The following is a 26,722-nucleotide window of genomic DNA, read 5'->3' on the forward strand; positions in this document are numbered from 1 at the left end:
TCTTATGTGGGAGGAGCTGACCTACAAGGGGCAGGAAGAAAGAATTGCGGGTCCCCTGGGATGTAGCAGGGACTTCGTGGGCCGGTCAGCCCCCATCTGCGGCCACCTTGTGAGGACGTATCTGCAGACTGCTGTTGTAGTCCCCTGGGGAGACTGGCAGGACCCCACGGGCCAGAGGCTTATCCACATGGACATTTTCTTCTCACAGTTCTGGGGGCTGGAGGTAGAAATTCAGGTGCCTGCGTGGGTGGGTTCTTCTGGTGAGACCCTCCTAGGGGAGGCCGTTTTACAAGGACACTGACCCCATTCGTAGGGGCTCCACCCTTATGACCTCATCTTCTCCCTGGGGCCCCCCTCCTGATACCATCACACTGGGGATTAGGGTCCAACACACGGATTTGGGGGCAGAGGCGTGCCGTCTAGAGCAGTAACCTTGGCATTGATTCAGGAGAGAGATGGGCTCCTGGTCCTCCTTTTCTTGGTGTTTTATAGACAACGGGCACAAAAGTACGGGAACAGAAGCCATGGTGGCTTCGGACCAATTTTAGGAAGAACGGAACAGTCTTATCGGAGTCCCTGTATGGAGGGGAGGACACACATGTCCTTCCGCCCTGCCCCTCTGTCTGGACTCCCTGACACCTGACCTGTGTCTAATGGCAGACTCCCCCCGCCCCCACTCACTGCTCACACTTGCCTCCCGTGGTCGGGGATCTGCTGGGTCCTCTGTCAGGGCTCTGGGGCTGATGTCACAGGGGTTCCTGAATAGAAAACAATTTGGAACTTGTTTCCTGGCCACTTCTTCCTGGGAGTCTCACGTATTTAGACCTTAGGACTGGGTGTGGGCGCCCACCTTTGAAGATAGCTCTGGAGGACACCCCATGTGACTGCACACAGCAAGCTGGGATTAGTAGTGCCATCCTCACCTTTATCAGGCGTCCGGGCAAAATCGTCCCACGCTGAGGAAGGAAACTCACGGGCCTACATTCTACAATGTTCTTTCCTCTTTCAGTATTAAAAACAAAGTTCTAATCCTGGAATCCAGAGTAAAAGGGTAAGAAAGCAATTACATATGTTAGTAAGAGTTAATTCATTCTTCTGTATGGATGTTAAGCATGAGACATCTAAGCAGTGTCTGTAGAACAAATATTTGCTTGCCTTTCCCGGGGAGTGTGCTCCAGGTGAATCTGACACCAAGAATGTGTAACAACTTCAGAGAACTTTGCATATTTTGAAAAAGAAAAGTTTATTTTTCAGTCATCAAGATCTGGATGTTAAATGAAGAAAATGCTTCGTGAGACAAAAATAAATGTTTATTTTTTTATTTTTGAGAGAGAGAGAGAGAGACATTGGGAGTAGGGGACACACAGAGACCCACACAGAATCCGGAGCAGGCTGCAGGCTCCAAGCTGTCAGCACAGAGCCCGACGTGGGGCTCGGACTCACAAACTGTGAGATCATGACCTGAGCGAAAGTCAAGAGCTGGACGTTCAACCGACTGAGCCACCCAGACGCCCTGACACATTTTTCTTTAAAAGCAGGTTTGTTTGGAAATGATGTCACCCTGACTCTTCTCCCTAATACACAGAGGGCATGGGGGGCGCTGGGTTTGGGGTGCTGGTGGGCGCTTTGTCCACTCTGCATCCTGGCCGACTTTCCTTGGCTGCTGCCAAACGAGTAGACTGATTATTTCCCAAACTCGTATCATAAGAAACACCTGGGACGCTTATTACAAGATTAAAAGATTGTCAACTTAGACTTCCTCCCCGGACACTTGGGTTGTGACTCCACAGAGCCCATGTGTCCCGTGTGTTCCGGGTCACGTGTGTCGTCAGGAGCTCGGGGAGTCCCCGTGTTACGCGGCACAAGAGGTGAAGCAGAAACGCCCACCCACCATGTGTTGGAGAGCTTCCTCCTGGTGCAGCCGAGCCCGCGTCATGTACAGAATGGAGCCTGCATGAAACGCACAGACCTGAGCAGGTATTCGCTGCCACGCTCTTTCTCCGGTTGGCCGCAGGCTGAGCTCTTGGTAGTAACGCAGTCAGTTGGCCTCCCACCTTCCTGCCTCCTGTTTTGCTGCTCTCACTGGTTTTTGCCTGAAGACCCCTCAATGACTTACACTCATGTTGGAACAGAGATCTGGCTCTCTTTTAAACCGACACCATCTGGAACCTTCTAGGAGCCCCTCCCTCCCCGGGAGCGCACAGGCCCTGGAGACCAGCCCAATGCCAGAGCTGTTCTGCGCTTGCCTCAGGGAAACTTACCCACACCAATTTGTTTACAAAAACATTCTGAGATTCAGAAAACTAAATTGGAATAAGTCATTTCAGATGTGAAACGGTAAATAAGACAAGACGCCAGCGCAGTCTTCGTTCGGCTCCGGCTCTAGACTGGACTTCTAGAACATGCAGGGGTATCAGGGGTGTGCCTCTGGCTTACCCTTCCTTGTTGAAAGGGCATCTCACGCAGGGAGGCACTTTCACACCCTCGTAGACAGATTTGAGAATATTTGCCAAGGCACAGAAAGTGTGGAAGGGCGCCAGGGTCGTGCGGGCCCTTGGGGAGAAGTGTCTCAGCACACTGAGACAGCCTCTGCACCTGCCGTGACCTGCCTCCAGTCTATACACATGCACCTTTTTGTTCTTCTCTTGCTCCGGACATTATAGAAATCACCAATGTGATTTTAGTGGATTAGTGTGTAGGTGGGAGGGCGTGCATTTTAACAGCTGTCCATTTGAGACAGGGGGACACTTCATGACCATTTCCTCTGGGGCTAATGCGCATTGTAGAAAATACTATAAGTATGACATTTTAAAGAGATTCTTTGAAGCCAAAAACTTAAGAAAATAAGTTCTTAGCACTGCTGACATTCCTGGTACCTAGCTTTCTCAAGCTCTTATGTGCCTTGAAATTTTCATTCGATTTGTTCTTTCTTTTAGACCTTGTAGTAGCTGCTACAAAATTCTCCCCGAGTGCTTCTGGGAATTAATATTTTCTGTTCGCAGCGTGAAAAGCTTCACAACGATAAAAAGCAAACAAGGAGTGATTGGTGCGTTGTGCAGAGCGGGGTGTTTGGTCACTTCTGAAGCCGTGTCTACTTTTGAGCTCCTGCTGTATGCCGAGGGTTACACTGGAGATGATGTTGGTTTACCAATGGTAAAGCTTACGGTCTAGGCTGCTATGTGCTCACAGTGGCACTTCCTCCTGATGGGAGGGACCCTGTCCCTTCCCCAGAGAGCTCCAGAAGGACACGAAGGAATAGGTTGATGAAATGCTTCCATGTGAGACGTGGAGGCAGGCTCCAGGGGTGCAGAACATTATCTGCCAGCCTGCCACTGGGCTTCCCATAGGAGCTGAGCAGAGAGCTTGTTTTACATCAGTCGGTTCACTGAGCAAAGGTAGCCTGACATTTAGACAGTGATGATTAGCGCGTAGGGTATTTAGCAATAGTGCAGGTCTTGTATCATTACCCGATCTTTGGCATTCTGAAGATAATTCACTTAAACTTAGATAATGTCTTTCTAATATGCATCGACTTGCATTCAAGGCCCTTATTTCAATAAAAATATATCACTTATGCTCTGTCGCAAGACTGATACAAGAAAACAAAGGTGCAGCAGGAAGTCAGAGGGCGTGTTCTGGAGGGTAGTGCTTAGACATCACGGTTGACAGGTGTAGTAACCTGTGGAGGTAAGCGCAGTAGTTTGGCTCCCATGACCTTGTCCTCTGCTTGTACGTGACTAAGCAGGAGAGAGGCCACAAAGATGTGCATTTGAGGAATTACATGCTCTGCAGAGACAGACTAAATTTGAAAAATGATTCAAATTTCTTACAGGCAATAGCATATAAAAATCAATTTCTTAAAGCAGCCCATATTAACCAAAATGTTTCCATTGCTTCACAGCTGTCGGTGTGAACTTTGTTTTAAAACTGAAGAACACAAAACATTTTCTCTTCCCTGCACCGTCTGCGGTGACCGCTGCTGTGGGGGCGGTTTTCTGTGCTGGCTCTGCCCATGGGCATCTCTAGGATTCCCGGGTGTCAGCCAGCGCATCCGCCTCCTGAGGGCGGGAGCACAGACGTGGCTGTCACTCGGACCCCAGGGCCGGGGTCTGCCCTGGTTTGCCACGGCACGATGTTCCCGCCGAGTGAGCTGACGTGTGCGAGGGGCTGGCTGCGGGGCTGCTGGGCACACCGGCAGGGGGCACGGAAGGTCCCAGGCCAGGGACCGGCGGAGTTGTATTGTCTGGGGCGGGTTGCCCACCTGTGAGTGCTGAATGAGCGAACGCGCAATTCTTCCGTTGTCGGGAAATCCCGAGGGCCAACACTGACACTTTGCTTCCTCTTAAAGCTCCTGTGAAGGGTTTTTATTAAACATTTAATGTTAGTGCTTTTCAAAGGTGGTTTCTCTTTTATTGGGTAAGAAAATGGCATGTCTGTGTCTATGGGATGGGCATTAAAAGCCAGTCTTGACAAATGGAACATTACTCCGCCTTGCAGAGGAAGGGGATTCTGACACCTGCTGTGACACGGATGGGCCTTGAGGATGTTGTGATCGGTGAGATAAACCGGACAGGGACAGACAGGCCAGGGAAGGACAAGTCTATCTGATTCCACTCACGGACGGTCCCTGGAGCAGGCACGTCCCCAGAGACCAGGACGGGGATGGTGGCACTAGGGCTGGCATGGGGGTGGGGTCCATGTCTGGGGGGACAGAGCTTCAGTTCTGGATGGAAAAGTTGTGGAGGTGGATGGATAGTGGGGTTGGTCTCGCGACTGTGTGAATGTACGTAATGACGCTTAACTGTACCCTTAAACATGGCTTCACGTGGTAAATTTTGTGTATATTTTACCACACACACACACAAAATGTTCAGGAGCAAAACTAAACAAACAAAAATAGCCAGCATGTATCACATGACAGAGAAATAATTGAATTGTCAAAAAAAAATGAGAAAAAAGGTAAAAAAACAATGTATATCCCTAAGTAAAATCATGTTCTAAAATTATATGTTATAAAGTCATATCTATTATAAAATCACATATTTGGTAAATGTATACATATAGAAACAGATACATATCTGTCTTACATCAGTGTGATTGGTGTGTCAGCTATGAAATCAGGGAAGGGAAATGGAGTCTCTCGAATGACAACATGAGCCATAAGTATAATTTCAGAGATCGTGAATCATTTCTCTTAATACCGTATTATTGTTCGGAAGTTTTGTTGCTATTGACATCTTGTAGACCTGAGTTCTCCTGAAGGGTAGGCACAGGAACGTGTTCCTTCTGTGAGGTCCTGATAAAATTATCAGGAAATCCAGTATCACGTGCTCTGAGCGACGCCATTTCGTGTTACAACTTGTCTGCGGAATCTGAAACCTTCAAATCCCGGAGCCTCCTTTCTAAAGCTGTTGAGAGGAGGCCCTCAGAGCCAGGTAAGGCGGGCAGTCCCCTGGCCCCCGGCGCCTCCCTGCCCAGAGGTCACAAAAACTTGCAGCCGCTGTTACACCATCAGGCCTATTTGTTGGATGAAAGGGGAGGTTTTTGCCCTGAAAGTAGAACAGAGTAGCTGGTGGTGGGTCCGTCCGGAACCAGGGTGGGCTGAGTCACACAGTCCCTGTAGCCACGGAGGCTCGTGGTGCATGTGGAAGCAGGAGCACCATCAGAGACACCTGAACCATCACTTAGTTGACCCTGAGCACGTCGGTATCTGGACCGCGTGCTCTGGCCTCCCGAGCCTCTGCGTGCCCGGTCGGGAAGCAGTCCAGACCCCTCTAGGAGGGCGTCACACGTGGCCACTTGACAGAGCTCTGTGCCTCACAAAGGCCCAGGGCTGATGGGCCACACTGAGGGCATGGGGTTCAGGAGACACCGATCCCGAAGCCCATAGTGCCATCTCCTTCCACGTCTTGTTACCGTGCAGGCCAGGCTTGCCGGGGACGTGGCCTCAGGGACCAGCCGTGTCTGCTGCTGGATTAATTACCCTTAATTAGGTTGCATCCCTTGCTGGAGAGAGAGTGAGAGAGACATCTAGTGCCTCCTCCATCTGCAGGGTCTCTGAAGACCAGTGAGGGCTCCCTCCTTGGCGGAGCGAGAGTCCCCGCTGCTGGCTCACCTGGGAGGGAGGGAGAAGAGGTCACGGGTGCGGCCGAGGCTACAGTGGCGTGGCTGTGGGCGTGCTGGAGGGCCACCACGCTTGGCCGTGCCCGCATTTTACCCTGAGATGGACGGATGGCCCTGTGCTCACCCACGTCAGCCACACTGCACAAGGGAGCCCTTCCCCGTGGGAATGATATTGCCCGTTATGACGTGGAGCTGAGAAGTCCTGAGCCTGAGGAAGGCACAGCTGTCATTTTCCTGTGCCCTAAAGCCCGGGGAAGCTGGTTCTGGGCACTTTGTGGCCAAGGGAGAACAGCAGAGAGGGAACACTGCCTGCATGGGGGGCTGCTGGCAGGCACACACATAGTGAAACGAACAGAATTGTTTATTCACCAAGTGCCTGTGGGGACGCTTCACGCTGACCTTCTGTACACACAAGGCTGAGTGCAACTGTGTGAATGTTTCACATGAGCACACACTCCATATAGCGATGCTTCTGCAGGGCTCCTAGGCGGGGGGCTCCCGTCCTCCCCACCGCTGTCCAGGCACCGGGGGTTCCTCTAGAGGCTCCCACCACGTCTGCACTGGAACCCAGACACCGGGCCTGAGTGTCCTCGCCCTGCCCGTGGACTGTGCCTCAGGACCACCCTGAATTCCCCAGCCTGGGAGCCATCCAGTAATGATCTGCATTGAAGACGCCTGGAGGACCTGGGCACGTTCTGTGGTCCCCGGCTCTGTGCCGTCATCTGTGACGCCACGCGGTTCCCCAGCTCCTGAGCAGGGGGGGGGCTGTCGCTGCACCCCGCCGCATGAGGGCCACTCACTCCGTCCTACCCAGTTCCAGAAGATAGATAACTCTCTTAACTCTTAATGAGATTGAGAGGGTTTTTTTTTTTTTATTCTCTAGACAGAGAATAAGATTTAATTGTAAATAACCTAGAAAGTCAGATCATTCTCTGAGGTCAAGGTAGCTAATATAAAAAGGCTCACAGCATTTCTAATTCATCAATGAATTGGCAGTTACAGATGCCAGTGCCCTGCAGGCATCCTCCAGGGCGACCACAGAGGCCGTGGGACAGACACGTCCATGGTGCCCTCCCTCTCGCTCTTGAGTCTCCAAGTAGTTTGTGTGCAGAAGTTCATCTTGTGCACTGCCACACTCATGTTTTGTGGTTTGTCTAGCAAACTTCAGGGACACTGGAGGGAACTGCAGAGGCAGGAGCTGGATGTGGCGGGTGGGGGGACACGCGGGGTTTGAACATACCTGTCCCCGAGGGCATCACTGCAGCATCTGTCCATTGTCATTTGTCGGGGCCGCGTTCAGGGGGAAGCTTTAAAATGAGAACACAGCCATGGGGACTCCACGGTGAATACGATAGGGAGGCTCCTGAAGCACGTGTTCTTCAACATCTGAGACATCTTTTCTTCTGGGACGGGTCTTAGCCTCTGAGGCCAGACCGTCGATCAGACCAGATCTGTCCACTGCATCCAGAACACAGAGCTAAATGTGCCCCCAAATGGATTTTCCTTCCCAATAAAGTGTTCAGCTTGGGGAATTATCACACGTGCCTCAAAAATAAAAGTTTGCGGTATTGTTAAAGCATGGTGACCAGGAGCAGCTTGACCATTCTGTGGCTTTGGCTCCGTTTTGTCATCTGTGAAATGGAGACAGTCTATGACAGGAGGGTCATTGGTGAGGGTGCCCGTCACTGTGCCTGGCACAGTGCTGACCCTGGGCCAATGGCCCCTTTCACTAAAGGCCAAGAGGAGGGTCAGAGCTTGGGGACATGTGACCTGTGGGCATCCAGGTGCTGTGACAGGCGTCCTTGCTATTGCTAAGACTCCATCAGATGGGGCAGCCTGGCACAAGTGCCCCTGGCGCGGAGCTCAGCAAGGCCGTCAGGAGCCCGGAGGCATAGGCTTGTCATCCTGTGTGGATCACGTCTGAGCTGGGGTTTGGCAAAGCCGCAGCCCTGTGCAGCGACCGTCAGTGCGTCCGTGGTGTGGAAACTCTCATGGTCCCCTGGTTTCAAGAGGCGATGTGAGGTGGGATTGCCAAGGCCGCCGACTGGTGAGTCTGCTGTTGAGTGAGCTTTCTGCAGGACGTGGTCTCTGATGCAGGCTTCTCTCCCTTGACTCTTTCCTGGGGTGGCTGTTTTCGTTGGTCATGTGTATTATTTGCAATTTTTTGCTTTAATTGTGCCAAGAACCCTGCTTCCCCTCCACCCCCCTGGTATGGCTTTGTCCCCTCACCAGGTTTGGAGAGAAGCTTTCTGACCCAGACCCCACGTTCCTGAGGGGGCCAGAGCCATATGTCCACCTGCAGGGCGACCTGCTGTGGTTTCTGTAAAGCTCAGCACCTGGGCTGTCGCCCACAGAACCAGTGCTCAGCTCTGCTCTTCTTCCGGAGGTGACCCCCTTACGGGGTGAACTTTGAGTGCATCGTGGCTTCTCGAGAGTTTTCTGAAGATGGCCATAAAGCCCAGCTTGATTTTCTTGCCCGTTTATTGCTGTGTTTTGAAGAAACAGCCCTAATGTCAGGCCATCCTTTGCACTTGTATGAAGGGTGTCCATTGCGCCCACGCTCACAACCACGTGGTGCGCAAGAGCTAAGGTGTGGAAGCCGCCTGTGTTCCCCAGGGTGGATAGATAAACACAATGCGTGTGTATGCCTAGTGGACTGGTATTCGGCCTCGAAAAGGAAGGAAATCCTGGCACCCGCTGCAACAGGGTGAACCTCGAGGACATTGCACCAAGGGAAATGGACAGATACAGGCTGATAGACACCGTGTGGTTCCACCCACAGGCGACCCCTGGTGGAGGCACACCTGCAGAGATGGAGAGAGGGTGGCAGGGGGCGCCAGGGCTGGGGAGGAGGTGGGCTGGGGGTTCACTGGGGACAGAGTGCTGGTCCTGCAAGATGAGCTCTGTGGATGGACAGTGGCAGCTGTCCACAGTCTGATGAAATGGCTGCCACCGAGCTGTCCACGGCCAAAAAAACACTACAGTGGTAGCTGTTATGTTATATGTATTTTATCACAATAGAAGATGGGAAATGGGTCTGTAAGACAGCTGTGGACACCATGCAGAGTCAGGATTTCAGGCAGGAAGAAGGGACTGAAGAAATTTCGGGGGGTGACTTTGCTGAAATATTCAGTCTAATCATTGCATCTATGTTTGGACACTTTCCGCTAGGTGGTCCCCAAACTCAAGGACATGGTGAGGTTTTCTGCCTTTTTGCTAGTTGATGGGGAAATGGGAAGAAGAAAGTAAAGTGAGTTTTCCCAAAAGTTAAGCATTTCCGTATTATAACTACCTTTTGAGTAGTCTTTTCCACTAGTTTGTTACGACAGAGTTTTGTAATTGACGGTGACAGCGTGAGGTGATTTTGTGAGTGAGCACGTGTCTGAAAACAGTCTTCATCTGATACACGAGGAGGCTGACAGCCGTGGTGTCCATTGAATTAGGGGAAAACAGTGACAAGTACAGACAATGGCAAATACCTGCTTTCAGTGTTCAGGAAGACTCTCAGCTGAATTCCACTGAGGTTCTGCAGGAACCTCCTTGGGCACTTGGCTTATTCATTGTAGCTTTCAATTTTCCTCTCCCGGTGACTGCCAAGAGGTGTGACGACCCACGAGTTCACGCCTTGCTGTCTGAGCCTGGGATGGGCACGGGTACAACCCCGCCCCTGGTCTCCCTGGTGCATGAGGCTTGGTGGCTGTGCAGCTGGCCGGGTGACCGGCTCATGTGCTGGCACAGCCATGCTGGGTCCGCTGGCTGAGAAGGACCTCACTGAGCACACTTGTCCCACCGCCAGCGAGACGGGTTCTGGATCACGGTCCTGGTGCGTGTGTCTCAACACCGCAGGGCCGCCCCTTCTGGAAGGGGAGCCCCTTGAATAGGCTCAGCTCATTCAGAATGAGTGCCTACAGCTTTTCTGTCTTGCTGCGCCTCACAGGTCCCCGCACCCGTCCATGGCAGGCACTGTGAACACAGAGGTGACTGAATTGTGCAAAATGATTTAAGCATAAAGAAAACGTGGAAGGATTTGGCACAGTGTCTGTCTCAGTGCCCATTTGCTTCCCCAGAACAATATTGGAAAGAATTTCCCTCAGTTCTGAGGAGGAATAGCATAGGAGAGAGGGAAGGGCATGGATCCTGGGGCCAGCCTACCTGGGTTCAAGTCCTGCCACCATTTCCTTGCCATGTGACCTTGAACAAGTTTCTCAACCTCTGGGAGACTCTGATTTTTCTGATAATTGGGACAATAATAGTAACCTGTAATAGACTGAATGTTTATGCCTCCACAAAATTCATAAAAAATCTTAAATCCCCATATGATGTCAGGAGTGGGGCTTTGGGGGGAGATGAGGTTGTGAGGGTGGGGCCCCCCATGTGATGGTGTCAGGAGGGGGTGATTTGGGGGAAGATGAGGTCATGAGGGTGGGGCTCTCGTGATGGGATCAGTGTCCTTAGAGAAGAGACCTCGGCAGAGCCCCAGGCCCTCCTCCATGTGAGGACAAAGCCAGAGTCTGCCGCCTATAAGAGGGTCTCACCCCATGACCTCCAGCCCCAAGAACTGCGAGAAACTAATTTCTTTTGTTTGTGAGCCACCTGGCCCGTGGCCCGATGGACTAGAGTCCTGCCCTTCCAGGTGGTGGTGAGGGTTAAGGCAGTGCGTGTGTGCAGAGAGCTTGCAGCAGCACCTAAGCCTGCAGGAGCGATTCGAAACTCTGTAAAATGCTGCAAGTACAGGGGAGGTCTTAGGAATCCTACTTGGGGGCAGTGATAGAATCCAAATAATTAAGGAAATGCAGGAGCCACTCTGAGATACACGTGCTGCCCAGAGACTCCCAGGAGAGAGACCACTGGCTACGTTTCATCGGGGCTGGTGCTCCTTGTATAGGAATTCAAGCCAGTGGCCATCCTGGTGGTTTTGAGATTTTATGACAAAAACTATGCCGTTACCATTCCGTTCAGAGGGATCTGACCTGGGTCCTTTTCTGGTCACATCTGGCCATAGATGGCCCCGTCATCTATGCAGGATGTCCTCGGTATGCTCAACATCTCCGTTTCTCAGAGTGGGGCACGATGGGTCAGACATCCCAGAAGAGCCTCCTGGGGAGTGTCACCTGTGGACTCAGTACCAGGGAACCACTGTGTGGACAGCACCGAAGAATCATCAGCCTCCCCAGACGGGCAGGCGGCAGGACTGTGCAGTGCTCTTGGAAGTGCTGGAGGCCTGAGTCCTGCTTGGGCTTTGTGGTGCCCGAGAGCACAGCTTTGAGTAGGGGAGTCCATTAGACGCCAGATGGGACACATGTCCACTGATGGACGCCAGCCTCGGCCTCAACTGAAGAGAGATGGGGGAACGTTCAGGTCATCTGAGCCTGTCAGCAGATGGCCGTGTTTTCCACAGTCCTGACCCTGCATGGTTTTCCATGGTCCCGAACCCCGCACTGTTTTCCACAGTCCCCGGCCCCTCACGGTCTTCCATCGTCCCCAAACACACACAGTTTTCCTCAGTGCCCAGCCCCACACTGTTTTCTGCGGTCCCCGACCACACACAGTTTTCCGCAGTCCCCTGCCCCACACAGAAGCATCATGGGCCTGCACGCAGAGTGTGTGATGTGTGGTGCGCAGGGGCGCCTGCCGCCGTTTTGCAGGGTGATTGCTCCTCTCTCCCCTTGCAGCTTCACAACATGTCCCACTGACTCTCTTGCTTCTGTGAGTCGACAATGTCATTCTAATGGGCATCTGGTGGATTGGGGATGAGGCAAACTTGGGAGTCAGAAAGCCTGGGTTTGAGTTAAATTTTATAATCTGGGGGCCGTGCCCCAGACAGGAGGCTCTGAACACTACCTTATTTTTTGAGTTCCCTTTCCACAGTGAGAATGGGGCAGATAGTGTATTTGAAAATATCCAATAAATATCTGGGACATGCTAGGAACTGAATAAAAATTAGTTGAATCTAAATATGGCTGATGGGAAGACACAGAAACCAAAGCAAACCCCATCAGCAGCCAGTAGCTTTTGGCTTATTATGCAAAAGGGAAATGCCAGGATTTCTTTTGCCAAAGGAAAGCTGAAATATAAACCTGCTGTATAGTCCTCAAATAAACCCGGAGCTTTCCCACAGGATCTAAAAGGTTTTACGGGGTTTGAAAATTCAGCACAACCATTTTACCTTCTTGATGCCCATCATCAAGAAGAGATTTCAGAAAACCTGACATCATCTCTTTGACCTGTTTTCTTGAAGCAGCCCTGTGAGCACAGCCCGGCTCCAGCATGGTGCTGCAGGAATGTTCCCAGGGCAGAAGCCATCCACGTGCTCTTGAGCAGATACGTGACAACGTCCTGCAATGTGGGGATGCCTCTACTGAAATGTTAGGATGCACAGGCTTCTCTCCACCAAGAGCTCTGAAGTTCAAGGTTGGAAACATGTAATAAAACGTGGATTATAAGTGTCAGACCCAGAGTGAATAAAGGTGGGCACACACGCATAAGGTGGCAGGAACTAGCAATAAACGCATGAGCCAAGTAGGTAAGAGTAAAATCAGGAACCGGCGTTCTGGACGGAGTCCGTGTGGGGTGAGTTTGGATTCCGGGGCTTTGTAATTCCTCCTGGTGAGGTTGCCAGAGTGAGGGCAGGGCGTAGAGCAGAGCCAGGGGCACGTTGTGCACACGGCGACTCCAGGCAGATGACTTGCACGAGGGCAGGTGCGCACGGTCATTACCTGAGCCCCTCAGCACCCATTTCAGCACATGACATCCCAGGTCACCGTCGTGGGTAGCGTTTGTTCAATTTTGAAGTTGTTTTTTAGAAAGGCAGACATACATCAAGAATGCAAACATGGAAAAAACATTTTAAAATCAAGGTTAATGAGTACATACCCTTTTCCAGATGGAATAGACCCAATGAAATTATAAAGAAAATTCCCTAATCTTGATATATGTTGAAAAGGATAATGGGTTAATTTGATCTTCAGTGGCTTTGATTTTCATGCTATCTCTCAGCCCTCAGCATTAAGGCTCAGCTGGCCGAGTAGGGGGCTTGGAGCGAGGACCCCAACCACAATTCGGTGCACCTTGCTTTGCTCCCTAAGATGCATCCCTGACACGTGTGAGGGCTGTGGATTCTGAGGAGCGGCTCCACGTAAGTGGACTGCGAGCAGTGCAGGCAAGGGTCCCCTGGGGGGTCTTGGGCTGCGTGGGGTGCAGGCCTCGGGGGGTCTGCTTTATTCTTCTCTGTTCAGGCTCCTCCACGGCCGTCTGGGTGCATTGAGGGGGCTCTGCTGGCTCACGGTGCTCATTCAGCTGTCAAAAAAAGCATAATTCATTTCAGGGCAAAACTCCTGCCTGGGACAAATGGCTTCATTATAATCCAAAAGCAGTGTCAGGAAAACATAAAATTGTGCAGATGGAAGCAAACGGAGCCAGTGCTTCCTGGCCCTTCCTCAGGAGGGCGGGACCTCTTCCAGCTCCTTCCTCAGGAGGGCGGGGCCTCTTCCTGCTCCTTCCTCAGGGGGGCGGGACCTCTTCCAGCTCCTTCCTTAGGAGAATGGGGCCGCCTCCTTGTCTTTCCTCAAGAGGGCGGGACCTCTTCCTTCTCCTTCCTCAGGAGGGCGGAACCTCTTCCAGCTCCTTCCTTAGGAGAATGGGGCCGCCTCCTTGTCTTTCCTCGAGAGGGCGGGGCCTCTTCCTGCTCCTTCCTCGGGGGGCGGGACCTCTTCCAGCTCCTTCCTTAGGAGAATGGGGCCGCCTCCTTGTCTTTCCTCAAGAGGGCGGGGCCTCTTCCTGCTCCTTCCTCAGTGGGGCGGGACCTCTTCCAGCTCCTTCCTCAGGAGGGCGGGGCCTCTTCCAGCTCCTTCCTCACGGGGGCGGGACCTCTTCCAGCTCCTTCCTCAGGAGGGCGGGATTGCAAGCCCCGAGCACAAGCCCACGGGAGCCACAGGAGAGCAGCTACCCGGGCCCGAGTCCACGGATCCCCAGCCTCCTTCACCACAGCCACGCTCCGCCCTGGGGCTGTCGGATGTGAGGAGCTGTGCGCGGCCTGGGGACCGAGACCCTCTCTGATCCTCACCTGGACGAGATGGCGGGAGCCAATCCTTGGGTGAGCTCGTCACGGCGCTGCCTTCCGCGGTAGCCAGATCTGCTTTGAAGCGACACTGACCCCTCCAGTGAGTTTTATTTCGTGAGGAATCGACTCACATTTACTGAGGTGAATTGGTCGGGTGTTAACCATTCGCGAAGGCCGTGTAAGCGACTATGCACGTGCCTGGCCGGCTGACCCCACGTAACAGACAAAGTGTGAGGGACAACGGTCCAGTCAGTGGTTCTGACCCCTTGCCATCGGTCCCGTTACAAACGTTGCGATTCTTTGCACGGAGTTCCGGTTGTGCGTAGATGGCCTGCGGGAGCCACGGTCGGGTCCCAAGTCACGTGCGGATGTCTCAGCCGTGCGACTGCTCACCCGCGCCTCGCGGGGACGATGCCTGGCCACGCTGGTGCGCGGAGCACGTGCCCGTTTTGGTCCGTGCCGTCGCGGCCTTGCTGGGCGTCTGCGCTCCTCGCTTCCCGAGTCGGCAGTAAGCCTGGCCCCGTCCCACCGGCCTGCGCGTCGTGGGCGCGTCGAGTGGGAAGCGAGGGAGGGCCCGGGGACGTGCCCGTGGCGTGATGTCCCCCGGCACAGGCACGGCCGCAGTCTCCGTGCGCCGCCATCTGCTGTCTCCTGGGAGCTCCAGAGTCGAAAGCGCCATGTACGCGTGGGGGGCTTCCCTGACGCCACCGTGCTCTCTGTCCCCCAGGTGCCGCCGGCTTCTCCACGTCCTCGCGGAGGCTCGTGTGTGGTGAGCGCAGTCCACGGGGGCCCGTGCTGGACGTGAGGGGGCTGAGGCTCCGTGCGGGGAGAGCTGGATGCTGCCGGCCGGCTCCTTCCCCCGGGCGCCGCTGTCCCCTCCCGGGGGCGAGAAGTGAGGGCCCATGTCCTCGGAGCCCTGCTGGCATAGTGGCCCTAAGGGGAACGTACCTGCCGACTCTCAGCCCGGCTGGTCTCTGCTGCCGGCTCGGCGCTGACACAGCCCCCGGGGAGGGGGAAGTGGGGGGGGGGGGACCGGCCCACGCACCCTCTGCCGGGGTCAGGCAACTCCGCAGGCCTCTCTGGCCGGCAGGGACGTGGGCCGTCCGGACCCCACGCGGTGGCAGTCTTCCCTTCCAGGCGGCCACCACGGCCAAGGAGGACGTGATAGGCCTCCCTTCAGAACCTGTTGATGCCCGTAGGGCGTTGGTGGGTGGCCCGGAATCGGGTGGCAAAGCAGGCCTGACCGCCTAGGGGCCGAATGCTCCGTTTCCAGCAAGGCTCCCCGCACAGGGCCAGCAGCTGGCTCCCTGGGCTCAGCTTTGAGCGAGACACAGAGCTGTTCCAGTCGCACCATCGCCCCCCCCCCCCCCCCCCCCACTGCTGTTGTCACAGGCCAGACGTGCAAGGTGCTCTGGCCGTAAGGGTCGTTGCCTTCAATCCTGGACTTTCAGTTCAGAGAGAGGAACCCAGTGGGACAGCGGACGAGCCCACGTCGCCCCTTCCATTGCATTGCGTGAGAGCGTCCAGTGGTGATGAAGTGCCAGCTCTTCCTGTAAACCATGGCAGCCTGGCTCCTCTGCTCGGTGGGCTGAGGACAGGGGTCCAGGCCACGGTGGCACTGGCCTCCCCCGGCATTCTGAAGCCCACGTGCCTGCTCTTTTCACGCACGTGTGTACCGAAAACAACGCATGTTCGTGCTTTTCCAGAAAGAGAAGGAATATGAAATTCTGAAACAAAGATGACCCATCCTGGTCTTTCCCCCCAGGTCAGGGATCGGATACCTTGGTCAGGGTAGCAAAAGCCTTGGGGTGGCAGGCGACATAGCAGATTCTGGATTGTTTTCCTGAGCGGCCGGTCCTCACTGGTGGGTCGTTTGAAAGAGAATGAAGGTGGCACGTTGGGAACCTGTTTGTACAGCCACCTGCCAGGGATGGATCCTACACAAAGATCAGGCTCCCTGCCCCACAGTGAATTGCTTATTTGAGTTACAGTTAAGAAAAATATTTTTTCTCCCTTTCTGACAGTTTTGTCGTAGGAAACATTTGCTCCTGGTGCGTGTGTTCGCGTGTGTTTCCCTGCTTTATGTGGTCCCCTTGTCTCTCAAAAGCACGCCTGGCTGGCTTCTGCCTCTCACCAAAGCTACTAATCCTCTGTGACAGGTGTTTATTGGGTAAAAGATGGTGGGACCCCCCCCCCCCGCCTTTTTGAGAAACTTTCTTTTTAAGTTTAATTCAATCTTGAAAACAGAATTTCTCTATTTCCCTGACCAGCCATCCCCTCAGATGTGATTGCAAACATCTGTCAGGCTCTGAATTGAACTGGGGGGAGCTCGGGGACAAGAGTGACAGCCACTCCGGAGGACTCAGTACACCGGGGAGTTTTCGTGGTTCAGGGACAGACGCGGGAGCCCGATGCACCTGTGCCCTCCGCTCTGTCGCGCAGACTGGGTGGGGCCAGAGGTTCCAGGTGGATTTGAATCTTTTCTGTCCAAACTGGCCACCAGGAAAGAGGTATTGACCTGAAATCTTTGAACGAGTGCTTTTGATGGTTCTATGAACCGGGGACCGAAAGGCATCCCTGTTAATCTGCTTTTATACCAATTTCAATCAGAACTGTGTTTTGTATTCCAGAGCCTAACTTAAAAGTTAGCGAGCAGTGATTTCTGTTACCGTAAATCTCATCCGGTGGTTCTCTTCTGTTTGATTTCTGTCCCCGTGGGGTGGGTGACAGGCACAGCCCGGGCGCTTCCCCTGCGAGGTGCACATGCTCCACGGTCTTCCAGAGCGTGGGCCAAGCGGCCGCCTGCGATCCCCCACGACTCCGAGCTGAAGATAGTATGTGTCATATATTTGCACTGAAGCCTGCGAGAACAATCATCGTAAACTTGAGTGAGCCTTTCAAGTACTTTGCAAATTACCTTTTATTCATTCCCTAAAGAAAAAACAATAGTAGGAGTAGTTCTGTATTTGTTCTCTTTCCTCTGCTGCCCTCTGTCTCTCTGTGTCTCTGTCTCTCTCTGGGTCCCTGTGTCTCTCTCCACCTCTTTTGGAATACAGCCTAAAAGAGTTTCTTTTGGATACTTTGTAAATGTATTAACAGTCACTAATAATAGTGATTCCCCCCCCCCCCCCCCCCCGCTAATAACAGTGTTAAGCATTAACATCACCTTTTCCTCAGAACACTGGTTCAGTTCTCTCTCTTTTGTGTAAAATTATTCTTTTATAAGGAACTTTCTTCCTTTGAAATGAAGACCATATAATGAGGAAATATGTTCCCAGGTAGAGCGAGGGAAGGTACGGTTTCTCTCGTCTTGTTTTTTTGGAGAGAGGCAATGACGCTTAACAGCATCAGCACTGATTTCCCCTGGCTGCTTAATAACTGGTAACGGGGTCTCCAGGCCTTTCTGCCTTTGGAGTCTGAGCATTGACACTTGTAAAGCACATGCCACAGCTCATCTGACCCCCGCACACGTGAGGACGCAGGTGCCCGGGTTGCCATCCTGTGCCGAGACAAAGGGGGTGCCAGGCCTGAGGATGCGGGGCTCCAGGTGTCTACGTGGGGAGACCCTTGCGTGTCCATCTGTCCGTCCACCCCCACTGTGCCTCACGGGTGGCCGGGACATCATCAGTCTCCCAGGGGCTTCCCAGCGGGCCGGAGACAGGATGCCCCCCATAGGTGTTTGAGAGGTGGGCCTATAAAGTGAGCTGTGCTCACTGAGCGATTACTAGTACATCCCCCCAGCTTTCAGTCATCACCGTGTGTAGCTGTGAGCTGGAACGTCTGACCCTGTCATCTTGCGGTGTCCCCCCATCAGCAGAGCCTGCACTGCCGATCTGTGCTGTTACTGTGAGCAAGTGTGCGGGTTTCATCATTGACACGTCGTGTGCGTCTCATGGGTTCCATCTGTGTCACGTGAAACACCTGCGTGTCCCGCATGTTGTATTCCTCTGGCCATTTGTGTCATTTGTGACGTGGGCACAGCCCCTTAGAAAGAGTGAGCGGGAGCCCTGGTCCCCAGACACGTTCCCGGTGATGCTGCCGGGTCCCCGTCCTCAGGCCCGCCTGCTAAAGGGCCATTTCTCACCGTCTCCTGTCCGCATGTCCCGGTTGCTGGCCTGGATTCCCGTCACCGGCTGCCCTGCTGGCACATGGGGTCCACTTTCCCAAGATGGGCATTAGCGTTTCCGTGGTACTACATCCCACCTGGGCCGTGACCACACTGAGCTCCTTTATGACTCCCCGCGAGCGTCGTCCATTACTGCCATTGTGGTTTGCAAAATCCCCCGCAAGATCTATAAATGTACGTGTCCACTTGGGGCTGCAAGGCTCCGGAATATTACGGTGACAGCTTTGGAATTGAAATTCAACTGCATCCCTGATGAATACTCAGCTCTTGATCAAACGTTTTCTTATGGAAAAATGAGTCTCTTCCATTACTTGAAGTGGATTTCCTATAATAGAATTACACTTCTTTTCCAGCCAGTGTTAGGCACTGCATACGGCACAGTAATCACAAGCCCTAGATTGTCTTGGGGTTCAGCGGAACCCCTTGCCCGGAATCATATGCAAATGAAGCCAGCTCAGCTCTGGAAAAAAAACGTTTCCTCTTGTTGTCCGGTCTCATTCAAATCTAGTATAAAAACAAAGTAGTTTATGTTTTTACGTGTTATCAGATAAAGATCATACAACAGTGGCTGTTGTATTTGGAATGTACTTTGACCCATTTACACATTTTAAACTTGCAAGGCATCCCCTTTTTGCCTCACCTGTAAGTCTCCGGAGATCTGCAGGCAGAGCAGTGCAGGGAGTGAGACAGCCCTGTGTGCGGGCTGCAAGGCCTGGATGGATGGGCAGGCAGGGGTGGGACGGGTGAGCTGGGACGGCATCCCACCGCCCACTGCACCCTTCTCCAGATACTGCTCTCAGTTCACGGATCCTTCCAGCTCTACAGGTCCGTGGTTTTATTTTACACGTCTGAGGATGAACGAGAAAAGAAAATTGACTGTCGTGTGGATGTTTGATACAAATTGACAAATTCTTGGCACAAGTGGTGCCATGGGTTCTGTGTTTAGCTGGAAGAACTGCCCACTCGGACATGCATGGCTATGGGAGGCCCGTGAATTTTCACCACATGGTTTCTTCATTCTCAAAAAGATGCTGATCTTTAAAATATGGAGGTCTTTTGAGGTTCTCCACATATGACGTCTCTTTATGGATAGCCACTGAGTGACACACACGTGCAGGACATGTGACAGCAGCTTCCATGTGCACCAGCACAAGGGGATGCCTGGTGACGTGGTCCTGTTTACTGATCCCACCTCCCGCTCGCCTCTGGACTTTGTTATATGCAGTTGTAACTTGTATCATGAGGGCTCTGGTCTGACACCCGATGCTGGATTAGGAAAATAAAACAAAAAGCAAAAGTAGCCCACCCAGTCCCTACGTGTAGTGTACATGTTCACAGGTGTCCTGAAGAATCAGGACCCATGTTTTCAAACCAGGTTCTCTGTGGACATCTCCCTTCCTTCCTCCTTCCTTCCTCCTTCCTTCCTTCCTTCCTTCCTTCCTTCCTTCCTTCCTTCCTTCCTTCCTTCCTTCCTTCCTTTTCCTTCCTTCCTTCCTGTCTCCCTCTCTCCCTTCCTCTCTCCTCCCTCCCTTCCTCTCTCCTCCCTCCCTTCCTCCTCCCTTCCTCCCTCCCTCCCTCCCTTCCTTTCCTTCCCTCTCTCCCCCCTTCCTCCTTCCTTCCTTCCTCCCTCCTGCCCTCCCTCCCTCCCTCCCTTCCTGCCATCCATCCATCCTCCTTTCTCCCTTCCTTCTCCTAACAAATGTGTACAGAGGCTCTATTGCATGTTGTTGAAAAGCATTCAGTCCCTGGGCAGATGGAATTCCCGGGTGTCTGTCAGTCCTGTCTCCATGGTGTTGGAGTTCGTCTCCAGTTTGGCCATAAACTCTTTAAGCAGCTCCGTGTTGTAAGCACTTTGCTGGGCAACAGCTGTGTGCAGAGCTGGCCACCGCTGGCTCTCACGGCACCCCTAGGACAGAGGGAGAGCTAGTCATCAATGAGAAATGCCACTGATGGATGCATGCCGCGTGCAGGATCCTGCCTATCACGGGAAGCAAAGCCCGCACACGGTGGACTGCAGATGGTCTCCCCGCATGGAGACCTTGGCCGGGAGCTTCTGGAAGCTGGGGGAAGGGCTGGGGGCCACACAGTCCAAGGCAGCTGGTCTGCAGGGGTCTGGGCGTGGGGAGGCTGGCAGTGTGGAACAGACCTAGTGAGACTTGAGACAGGGACAGCTGGGCAGAATATTCCTGTCTGTGACCGGGGGGCCACCCAGGTAGGAAGTGGGGTGGTGGGTTCCTCATTTGAGGCTCCATAGAGTCTAAGCTGACTCAAAAGATATGAATTCTTTTTTTGACTCTTTTTTAATAATGCGTATCTGTTTTTGAGAGAGACTGAGATAGAGCATGGGAGAGAGGCAGAGAGAGAGGCAGACACAGAATCCGAAGCAGGTTCCTGGCTCTGAGCTGCCAGCACAGAGCCCGATGTGGGGCTCGAACCCACAAACCGTGAGATCATGACCCGAGCCTAAGTTGGACGCTCAAGCCACTGAGCCACCCAGGCACCCCTTGACTCTTTCAATAATGAATAAACCATACAAAACATTTCAGAATATCATCATTCTTTTGTTTGAACAACCAGCTTCTTTGTTTTGATAGCTTTCCCTTTAGAAAGGAGCGGCCCCGTCTTCATGTTTGGCTGCTTGCTCTTTTGTACACTTAAGGGTGTGTGTCAGAGACCTTGGGACACTAGAATTTAGTGACCTTTTCCAGAGTCCTGAATACTCAACACTCCTGAGCTTGTCTAAAAAAAGAGAGCGTTAAGAGTTAACTGTTTTAAAGAGTGGGGGACCGAGGCTTTCATAGTTTCTGCTCAGTCCTTATTGAAAACAGGCCCTGAAAGCGTAATGTAGGTCGCTCTTGGGCAGAAATACTGGAAATACCGCGAGTCTGGTCAGGCTATGTGCAGCTAAACAATGCCGATGCCCCCCATGATGCTGCAAGTTTCGGGCAAGCATCAGAGGCGTGTTTCTAGAATCAGCAGATCCGAGTGAACTCACAAGTCCACCTCCTGACCCGTCTTCTCTGTGCGCAGATGTGAAAATTCGAGTCAAGTGTTTCTTTTGGTTACTCTTAGAAGGTAAAAGTGATTAAAAATTAAAGGCAATTTTGTGCTTTTTTGGAACTCAGGGACCATCACTAACATTTGCACCTATAATTCTAATGAAGTTTCGTGAATTACTGCAGGGAAACATCTTGATAATATTCTCACTGCCGAGGGTCGCTGCCTTAGTGGTCCTGTGGTACCGTGTGCAGACATCGTCAGTGCGCCTGGGTGGGTAAACACATTGTGCCATTGATTTCATTGTACTCTGTTTTCCCAGATCAACCAAACAGTTGTGTCTGTAACTGGGAGCACGGGCAGATTTGGGTTTGGGCATGTTTTGTGTTTCCCATGTTTGTGTGTACATGTTTTTACGTGAGGACGGCTGTCCTGCCTGATTGATAGGAGAGAAACATCCCTTGCGACGGACAGACGCACGTGTCAGAGCAGTCTCGATTTCCATGCTGACCCTGAGGTCAACAGGCCGTAAACTCCCTGAGCCTCAGAACCCCACATTTGTCAAATAAGGGGAGAATATCCATCGCACGGCGTTGCTAATTGAAACCATAGCCAACCTGTGTTCTGTGCTTCCTGCGTCTGGAGTACTTCATGTGAGTCCGGCGAGATTTACAGGGAGCAGTCTCCCTGGCACAGAGCGAAACCAATGAATTACCTATGATTAATATTTATAGTCAGCGAGTGTACCCTTCTCTCCCTTGCTTTAAAAAGCATCATTTGCAGAAGTAGATTTTCAAACGACGGGAGCTTTAATGTTACGCCGTTTCTATATGTGTATGGCTATACCACATTACTTGTTTTTTAATTATCCCTTATTCAAAAAGTAATAAAGGACAGCCCAGAGATAAGGGTTCACATTCAAAGGGAAACAGTGTGTAAGATGGACAGAACTGACCTAACAAGACAGAACGCTGCGCTGGTTTGAGGTGAATCCAGCCTGGATGGGGTAGGGAGACAGGGTCAGTTCTGTGGTTCCTTGTGTCCTTTATGTAAAAGCGGACGCCAGTAACTCCCTGGGGAGCAGCCACACCTGGCCGCAAGGCCAGCAGGGACCATCCCCGCTGGGTTTTCCCCGGGAGCTGTAAAGTGCTGCAGGGCCAAGACCCACATCAGCGTGGCTGTAACCATGGCAGCCAGGGGCCCGGAATCTTCTCTGAGTCGGTGGCCTGGGATAGGCTGGTGACATCCCTGCGGCCACTCTGGGGAGAAGCCAGGCAGGAGCAGCACCTCCTGACCCCGAGGAGACTGGAGATGGACCCCCGTGGCTCTGGCCGGCTGCGCGCATCCCTCGGAGAGGCTCCCTGCAGAGCGCTGCCAACAGGCTCTGGGTGGGTGGACTTCCTGCCGGGCCTCTGCCGCCCTGGGACGTGACCTTCACAAGGCTCCCAAGACCTTCGCACCGCATGTTTGCACCGGCTCATGATTCCCGAAGAAGATGTGCACGCTGATTTCCTTAATTTTGAGGCAATTTATGTATTTTCATTATGTAAGAAATATGAAATACATTCATCCTGTAAAAGAATAAAAGCAAGAATCCAATCTTGGAAGGGAAAATTCGAAGCTTTCAACTGCTTCCCTTGGATCTCAGAGATTCCCTCAGCAGCCTCTACTGAGTAAGGGGTAGCGTGTGCATGTGCACGAGTGTGCGCATGGGCGTGCGCACGTGTGTGTGTGTGCGTGCGTGTGCGTGCTCCTAGGAAAGTGAGCAGCTTTCATGAGGATTGCTCCCAGCGTTTCACGTTAAACGTAGCGCTTGCTGGCGTTCTGGTAGGTCACCCTTCTGTTGCAGACGTTTCTTCTGATTTCCAGCTTGCGAAGAGGTTTCTGGTTTTTTTTTTGTTTTTAAATCAAGAATATGTTTCGAATTTTATGCTTCTTGGGGACCATCTATTATAAGAAGCATGTTTTCCCCCTTGATTGATCAATTATGCTGTTTTGTTTTTAATGCCATGTCATTCTTCTGCCTCTGGGACATACCCTACTTGGTTATGATGCTCTTTTAATAGCCTACTGGTTTTGATTGACGAATATTTTATGTAGAATGTTTCCATGTTTGTTCAGAAGCCAGATTGTTGTGGATTTGAGAGTATCAGTTGTATCTAAGCTTGGCCAACAATTAAAGAATATTGGTTGCATTTAACTGTCAACATAGACTAAAACAAGGATTGAATAGCTGTTCCCAGATGATGTGAGAAGGGTAGTACAGTGATCTCTCACAGTGAAGGACAGCTTTTGATTATGTGTTTATTGCAACAAGCAATTTGCCTTAGAGTAGAAAGCTACTGTGGTATCTAAAAGACATAAGTTGTAGAAATAGAAAGTGGTGCTTTTGACAACTGACTTGTAAATTTCGTAGGATCTTTATTTTCTTGTTGGTAGTATTTACTGCAGGATCTCGTATAATCAGCTGACTTTGTAGCCTGTGCCCAATCCTGGACCTCCTGCATCACGGTGTGGAGCCTCTGGTGGACAGGTGGAGCTAGTCCTACTGTCAGGTCCTGACAGTACAGTAAGTTCCTGGACATTCCTGGTGGTTCAAAGATGAATAAAAGGCTAATAGGCATCCAAACACGTCCAGGTTTCAGCAATCAATACCGATTTGGTGGGTTTCTTGGCAACACATTTATACACGTAATTTATATGTGTGTAGCTCTCCGTATTAGAGTATACTTAGAAGATTACTAAAAATGTCATCTCGCAGGGTGCCTGGGTGGCTCAGTCGGTTGAGTGTCTGACTTCAGCTCAGGTCATGATCGCACACTCTGTGAGTTTGGGCCCCACGTTGGGCTCTGTGCTGACAGCTCAGAGCCTGGAGCCTGCTTTGGATTCTGTGTCTCCCTCTCTCTCTGCCCCTCCCCTGCTCATGCTCTGTCTCTCTCTGTCTCAAAAATAAACAAAACCATTTAAAAAATTTAAAAAAAAGTCATCTCTCTGTAAAAGGAAGCTGAACTAGGATGATGGTAACATTCTGTGTGTTATCGATGGGAGAAATCATCCTGAGAAATATGTGTTCATATATAAACAAAAAACTGTTTTATTTTTTCTTATAAAAGGCATTTAGGCTGACACCTAATAAATATTTACTTTCTGGAAAAATTAAGTCCAACTTAATAAAAAAAAAATAGATCTCTGGGATTGTGACTGCCCCTCCCAAATTGTAAAGCTGATTCGAGGGGCATCTAGGGGACTCAGTTGGTTAATTAAGTGTTGGACTCTTGATTTCGGCTGAGGTCATGATCTCACAGTTTGTGAGATCGAGCCCCACGTTGGGCTCTGCGCTGACAGTACGGAGCCTGCTTGGGATTCTCTCTTTCCCTCTCTCTCTGCCCTTCCCCTGCTTGTGCTTTCTCTCTCAAAGTAAGTAAATAAACATTAAAAAATAAAGCTTATTTGGGATTAAGAAGGGCCTGGACCTTCTTTTTGTCATGCTGATGACAAAGTCATGTGGTTTTGTATATAGTTGGTCTGTTACCCAGATTTTATTCCAGCATCACAAATGTCAGAAATTGTATTAACCACATTGCAGTGAAAAAAGTTTAGAGTATTCTAAGATAGAATTTTAAATAAAATGAAAGGAAAGAACTCTGTTTGATTAAACTTTGATTATGACTTTTCGGACTAAAGAACTTCCTCATAAAATTATCCTGTAATCCCTCATTTTAATTTGATTTGATTTGATTTGACCATCCATTGTTTTTCCTAATCCAACATCAAAAGATTTCCTTCCCCAGCGATTTTAGCACCTTTACATATATAGCTTTCTTGCATTTCTTTTTTACAAAAGTTTTATTCCTGCTCTTGGTCTTGTAGGTCTGTGGTGTAAACACACAGTGACATATGACTCAGCCATAAGAAAGACAAAAATCGTGCCGTCTGTGACAACATGGATGGAGCTAGAGTGTTACATTAAGTGAGATATGTCTGAGAAAGACAAATCGTATGATCTCACTTATATGTGGAATCTAAAAAGCTGGATTCATACAATCAGAGAGGGGATGGGAGTTTCCAGGGGCTGGAGAGGGGAGAGGGTCAGGAGGTGTTGGCCAGAGGCTACGGGATGAGATGTGGGGATGTACGCTCAGCTTGGGGACTGTTGAAACCCCAGTGCTGCCTTGTTGAGCTGCACGTTGCTAAGGGAGTAGACATTACGAGGAGACCACAGCAGGAAGGTAACCGTGTAGGGTGATGGGTGTGTAGTTAACCTGGTTGTGGCGATCACTTCACAGTGTGCATGCATATTAAATCATGCTGTACACTTTAAATATGCACGATTTTTTTTCAAATACAGCTCAACGAAGCTGGAACCAAACCTTAATGCGGGAGCTTCTCCTAGGCAAAGGAGTGGGGTTTTGTTTTGTTTTGCATTTGAATGAATAGATGTAAGTCATTGTTTTCTGGGAGCACCTGAGCAAAACCTTTAGCTCCAAAGCCAATTGCGAGAATGAAAAGGCAGCTACAGAAGCCAGCTGGGCAGAGGAGACTGTGCCTTGAGCAGTCTTAACAGCTGCGAACGAACATCTTGTCTCAAGTGACAGGCCTTTCAGTGGGCTGATAGAGTTTGAAGTGGCTTTTATGAACCACGTAGAGATAATCACTTCCAAATTCCTCACCTTGAATGACGGAAGGGAGTGTTTTCCTTGTGGCCCATTTCCTAAGCAGTGGGAGATGCTTAGGGTCTTAGGTCTTAGATGCTTAGAGTGTGAGGATGCTTCAAAAATGCGACTTCCCAAAAGTAACGGTGAGCGAGCGACATGCTGCGGATGTTTCATGACCCTGGGACGGGGCTTGGGAACTGTTTTCACGAATGGCTTGTTAGACCCCAAGCTTTTGGTTTAAAAAAGCTGGACCTCACCATGAATGTGTAGGCTCCCACTTTCATTTCCAGTCGTGGTTAGAAACAGTCCTAATTTCTCATAGAAAACCACAGAAGGATGTGTTCATGATGAAACGGGCAGGCCCAGCTGGTTCGAGAGAGACAAAGGTCGGTCCCTTTATACACAGGCCAGTGTTCCAAGAAATTGAGTTAGAATTTGCCACACACGTCGGACCAGTGAGCTGTTCGCCCCAAGAATCCCAGCTGATTCAAGTCTCATCTCCTTTCTGAACCTGAAACCAACCTTTCCCACCTGTTCACAAAGCCCCCTGGAGTAGTGTGAGGACCCCCCACTGCCCTCCTCCAGGGGTGTTTCCGAGCAGGACGGCATCATGTGGAAGTGGAGGGACCTGTTCGGCTCTGGCCTGGCCGTAGACCTCAGAGGCCTGGCCTCCTCCGTTTCTGGAGCTGTCAGACTTCAGTCTCCTATAAGCCTGTCTCCAGCTGTGGTGGGAGATTTCAGCCTTGGCAGGTACCTAGGCCA

General features: G+C 51.5%; 1 protein-coding gene and 1 long non-coding RNA gene across 2 annotated transcripts in view; one reads left to right on the forward strand and one right to left on the reverse strand.

Moving 5' to 3' along the window:
* Positions 1 to 26,722, forward strand: part of DLGAP2 (DLG associated protein 2) — a 784,363-nt gene that overhangs the window by 308,884 nt on the left and 448,757 nt on the right.
* LOC109498680 lies at positions 16,788 to 22,474 on the reverse strand. The gene is made up of 4 exons (XR_002155529.2): positions 22,261 to 22,474; positions 18,949 to 19,156; positions 18,267 to 18,812; positions 16,788 to 17,043 (listed from the first exon to the last, which is right to left on the reverse strand). It is a non-coding gene; the product is annotated as an uncharacterized LOC109498680 (long non-coding RNA).

The sequence above is a fragment of the Felis catus genome, chromosome B1 (genome assembly GCF_018350175.1).
Source record: "Felis catus isolate Fca126 chromosome B1, F.catus_Fca126_mat1.0, whole genome shotgun sequence".
NCBI lineage: Eukaryota > Metazoa > Chordata > Mammalia > Carnivora > Felidae > Felis > Felis catus.